A 6067-nucleotide genomic window follows, 5' to 3' on the forward strand; every position below is an offset into this window, starting at 1 on the left:
ACGTAAGGTGTAACAAAATTCTCATTTACCAGCCATGTCGTATTCAAACGCGGAAGCTTGTGATATGATGCTTATTTTAGGTGAATGTGATGGTCAATTTAGAGCAGCTGCAAGATTGTGGCGAGAACGATACCCAGATCGCGCTCCTCATTCGTACAAAGTTTTTTCTCGCTTAGCTAACCGAATTACCAATAAAGGTATTCTTCAACCGGATCACAATAAAGGTAGAAAAATTCGACGTCAAGTTAGAGATGAAAGGATGCCGGAGATTCTTGCATCCGCTCAATTGCATCCCTGCCATTCATTAAGACGTACAGAAAGAGATTCTGGAATTAGTCGCAGCACGATCTGGCGAATTTTCCATGAAAACAAGTTGACACACACACATTCACACACACAAACACACAAACCCACAAAGAGGTGTAAATCCGACCGTGCAACCTCCACCTTGGGTAATGCTAATGCCGGCGGTACCGTAACTTTCAATCCTCATAACTCGAAAAGTACTGATTAAAAAAACGTTTCATTATAGCGTTTTGGAAAGCTCTCGAGGTAAGCTACAAGAATATGCATTGAAAAATGGGGGTTTCCATTTAAGAAATTAAAGGTGACCTTCACGTGATCTTCAAACGACTATCCAAGGTCAAACCAATGACACCATCTTATGCGCCCCTCGAAGTCACAAAACTTTTGTCTGAAACATTTTTCTTTAAAATGTCGCGTTTACGAAAAAATCGGGTGAGACGGGTGGTCTGGGACACCCTGTATATATATATATATATATATATACTTATTTATTTATTTATATATTTATATCTATATATTTATAAGGAATAAAATTACAGTGCAGCATTAGTTCAGTTAAAACGAATAGGCCTACCGTTAATTTGTTGACACTTTCACGGATGGGTGATTTAAAATGTCCATATTCGCCCGCACGTCAATATATATTTATATATAAAATCACTGCTAATTTCGAATAAAAGTTGAGTGAGTAAAAAGTGCAACATTTTGCATATTTTCAGAAACTAAATATAAGAGTTGGCAGAAAAATGTGAAACTTAAAAATAGTAGCGTTGTTTATATTAACTTTAAACTGTCAACCAAAAATAATATTTAATCCGGGATGAAAATAAGGGAAAGAAGGATCTACCACTATGCTTTACTTTGCAATCAAAAATGACTCTCATAATCATACATTTCATTTTACGGACGTCCATTTAACTTAAAATATTAACTCTATACTCTGAGTCTATGCTCCCCTAACTCTATGTCTTGAAGACATGTGATGATTAATAAAAGGGAATATAATATACATCAACTCTCTTTTATTTAAAATATTACGCAATTATTAAATAATAATGTATGCAACAAATTTCTGCACATCGGTCTCTCTCTTTCTGCTCCTCTCTCTCACTCCCTTCTCTCCTCCTTTCACTCCCTTCTCCCCCGCCCCCTCTCAATCTCTCTCTTACCGATGACAAAAATATCGTGTAGATAAAAAAGGAACGAAATTGCGGTATTTATAAACACTTTTTTATTACAAAAAGCTTACGAATAAGGCTAGATCTTAGAATCTCGGAATCTTAGAATCATGTTATGTTATATTCATCTTCAATGTTTAAACTAGTTCTTTTTGCAAATATCCTGCTAAAATCCACCTCATGTTAAATAACTAAAACTTAAATAGCTAAAAACTTTTTTTTATGAAAACTATCCTTAATATTTAGTATTATTTTTTAATTAAATGTTTATTGTAATCAACTTTTCGTAAATATCATGTTCTTGAACAAATCTATTTCATTTCTTATTATACATATCGAGTTGCTTTAAAAATGTTTCCAAAATTCAAATTATTTAATTTTTCGTATGATATCACATTTAAAATGTGCTCATTTAGCCTGAAATACATAATATCTTATACGAACCTGTGACGTAAAGAAGGGTCCTACAGTGCTAATCTAAATATCTATTATTATTCGCATAAGTATGTAATTTAGCTGAAGCTTTTTTATATGTATTACAACGCAAGTATCGATTTAAACATGTAAAGAAGCTTCAGTCAAATTATACGCTTATGTGTGTAACACATGTAGATTTGCAGTGAATGTATTAGGTATCCATTTCTCGCATCCACTTTCACATTATCCTTAAAATTCCTACTAATGTGTGTCTCCGAGTTACAAGTATTTTTTACGAACCTTCCTTCTCCTCTATTACTCGTCCCATTAATTCAAAATTTGTCTTATATTTAAAAAATGTGTACAAGTCATATTAAGAGGTCATTTTTATTAAACATTATATGTCTCCAAGATGTAGAGTCAGGGGAGCACAGAATATAGGGTTAATATTCTAAGATTAACGGACGTCCGTAAAATGAAATGCACGATTATGAGAGTCACTTATAATTGCAAAGGAAGGCATAATGTAGACTCAAACGTTGTTGCGAAGCAAGGCATTTGGCCAAATGCAATTCGGAACCATCGTGAACGCACTAGAATACTCGCTCTGGACAGAGTAATATTGAAAGTGAAGAATTTAATTTATATTATCGCAAGGTCAACTTAAAAGAAAATCGAGGAATTAAAAAGTATATAAAAATAAACGTACCCAAACGATGAATAATCGGGAGGGAAAGGCGATTTTCGGGTTGAATAAATTAAAAACTGTGGGTATTTAGTCGCGACACGAAATATGCGTATAAATGATGTGTAACTCTTCTTTCTCCTACTTTCATCCCGGACGGATTAAATATTATTTTCGATTGACGGCTTAATATAAAAGACGCTATCATTTTTAAGCTTCACATTTTTTTGTCAATTTTTATATTTACTTTCCGAAAATACGCTGCACTTTCATTCGAAATTAGTAGTGATTGTATATATATAAATATATATTGACATGCGGGCGAATACGGACATTTAAATCGTGTCAACAAACTAACAGTAGGCCTGTTCGTTTTAGTGCTTCATTTTCCTTCAAAGTTAGGTTTGTATCATTCTAAAGGCATTAAAAATCCAGTTCGACTACTACGAGAGAAATCTAGGACGGCGAAAAGCGATAGTATTACTTACTTATTTCTCGCAATAACAGTGGCAGGCCCCGCGATGAGGAACGAATTTTAGAAACAGCAACTCTGCTTTCGCTAAATTTTGACGTTTTCTTCCCCTTCCTTTTTATCTCTCTTCTTACCCTAGAACTCGAGGACTGCTGACTCGATCATCAGTTGTAGTTGTAAAATTTTCTTCCAGTCTCTTATGTGAGCGTAAATAACATCACAATACTCATCGACACAGTATGTGTGTGTGTGTGTGTGTGCGTGTTGTGTCGTATTCCGGTTTTGAGACTACTTTGAGTATATGTAGAAGGTAAGATCGAGTACACCGTTTATAAAGCCGGTGGTTCCCCACGTAATATCAAGTTGCCTATTACCGATTCCGGCAAACAGCGACCGACAATAGCATCTTATTTCGCAGTGATTCGATCGAAGCAACACGATAACTTGGACGCGAAGGAAGGCCGGAATTTCAGGCCTGCTTCGGTCGACCGGCGCGCCGCTCCACTCCTCGCCACGTACAACACGCGTTTGAATGTACGAGAAGTCGCGCCAGCTGCTGGTTGTCTGCTACTCTTCGGCACTCTCCGGTAGCGCCGTCACGACCTCGTGGTGTTCACGTGATCGTAGCGCCTTCACGAATCGCAGCGGCGCGCAGGCCGCGTGCTTGCATTCTTCTAATTGCGCTGTGCTGGCGACGCGTCGGCCCGGGGGACACGAGGAAATGGCTTTTCGTATCATACCGGTTCTAGAGAACCAGCTCTCTCTCTTACGGTGTTCCGTTGCGAACCTTCCATTTTTCACACAATTCAATCTCAAATTGACAACGAATTCGCAGTCGGAACTTGCGAATATGTTTTACACAAAGTGTGCACGACCGGCGCCAGACAACGTGTCTTTCTTTCCCACAGAATTTCTTCTTCACGCCTGAATATTAATAGCGTCGTTGAAGGTGTCACAGGTGTCATCGACGAACTCATCCGGATATAATGATTTTCGCGCGATGAAATATTTTTAATGTCAACAACGATTCTGAATTAGTCAGATTATTTCCTTATAATATTATATGAAATCTGCAATGTTCTTCCGAATAATTAATTATTCGAGTGTGTTTATTATTTTAAATGCACTTGTAATTTTGTCTTTTTAATATGAAACATATAATTCGACGACACATGATAACATTCCATGCTGCATGTATGTAAAATAATGAAAGTTGCAGAAAATATTTTGACCTGAAGTATGAACTGGATTTTTTTTCGTAATAAAATAGGAAATTTGAGTTAAAAAATATTACGCTAAAAACGACTAAGATACCACTTCGTAAAACCAGCGATCATCGAATTGATCATCATATCGAATGATACGAAGTGACACGTGCGCGCTATCATGCGAATATAATTTCTAAAACAATATCATGTAATTTTCCACTGTACTCACAGAAATACGCGAGGAATCGATGAGAGAACGGATGATCGATATTGGTTGCTGAAGTTAATTTTTAAGTTCCCGTCTGGAAACATATAATATCAGCCAACTTGTTTTTCATTTAATGATACCGTGGATATCACAGAAAAAATACAAAATGATACAGCTTAGATTTAACGTCGTGTTATTGAGGGAAAATCATACGATTTCTGGAAAATCCATTAATGGCCATAACATGTTCATGTAACAACTTTGAAAAAATAAAACATTGGTAACATTTGTTAATAAGCCCATTTCATATCCCCAGTCAGAAATAAAGGAATCAACTCAACGTCTATGAATCGATGTTGAATACTAGTCGATACTTTTGTCACTTCCAATCTTATACAACTCTACCAGCACAATATGTAAAAGAGACGTGCTATTTCAGTCGCAAAGTCGCAAAAAATAAGATACGACTTTCGCACGTCGCTGCAACATACCATACAACTAAAATACGGTTTGACTTTAATAAGTTGTTTGTTAGATTTTGCGGCAAACCATTCAGTTGCGTTCTGAACTGCATAATTTCATTGATGATTGTATTTAGTTCACTTGTGGCACAAAATTTAAACAGACGGGAGATTTATTTTACATATACAATAAAAAATAAATATGCAGGGTGTCTAATTTCAAATGACGACCTCAAATATCTATTGAACAATGCATTTTAAAGAAAAATATTTCATATAAAAGTTGGACAGTTTAAAAGGGCCTATTTATTAGTTTTATCAGTTTGATCTTGAGTGGAGACATCAAGGTCAAATGAAGGTCAGCTTCATTTTTTTATGAAATTGTATAATTTTCTTAAAACAAATCAATTTCTCTGTTCATTCTACGTATAAAAATACTAAGATAAGATCATCGAAAAGTGAATACTTTTCAAGATATTTTACTTTTTATTCTGACGTTGTAGGATAACAGATGGAATCAACCGTTGTAAGCAAACATAAAGGAACCTTAAAAACAATTCACTGCATTTTACTAATGTATGATAATATAACTACATGTAAAATATTAAGGTGATGTTATGGAAAACTACATGTAAAATGTTAAGATGATGTTATGGAAAACTGAATATTTTATGAGATATTTTTCGTACTAAAAAATGTCACAATGAAAAGTGAAATATTTCGGAAAGTAATCAATTTTTAGATAATCTTACCATAATATTTTTATACACAGAATGAACAGAGAAATCAATTTGTGTTAGGAAAATTATATGATTCCAGTTAAAAAAAAATGAAGTTGACCTTCATTTAACCTTGACCGGGCCTCCACCCAAGATATGTAAAAAATGTATGAAATAATCCCAGGTGACTATTTTATGGTTACAGTCATTTAAATATTGTGAAACTTGCTTTTATTATTGTTGTAATTAGGGAACATATTTATTCATACATTAAAAATGACCTTAATTATTTTTGTTTATAATGTAGGAGATATTTTACTGAAATTTATAATTTTACTTATATTCAGAAATTATTATGCTTGCATTGTAACATATTTTTGTAATATACATTGATATATTAAAACAAAATGAAA

At 34.4% G+C, this 6067-nt stretch overlaps 1 protein-coding gene across 2 annotated transcripts in view; it reads right to left on the reverse strand.

Moving 5' to 3' along the window:
• LOC106752225 (protein phosphatase 1 regulatory subunit 3C-B) overlaps positions 1 to 3608 on the reverse strand; it is a 33366-nt gene extending 29758 nt beyond the window's left edge. For both annotated transcript variants that reach the window (XM_014633775.1, XM_014633783.1), the window contains exon 1: positions 3075 to 3608. The gene's annotated coding sequence lies outside the window, so the exon portion shown is untranslated. The remainder of the gene's footprint in view (positions 1 to 3074) is intronic.
• Positions 3609 to 6067: the final 2459 nt, after the last annotated feature.

This window comes from Dinoponera quadriceps, unplaced genomic scaffold (genome assembly GCF_001313825.1).
Source record: "Dinoponera quadriceps isolate SergipeBrazil2010 unplaced genomic scaffold, ASM131382v1 scaffold96, whole genome shotgun sequence".
In the NCBI taxonomy this organism is placed as follows: domain Eukaryota; kingdom Metazoa; phylum Arthropoda; class Insecta; order Hymenoptera; family Formicidae; genus Dinoponera; species Dinoponera quadriceps.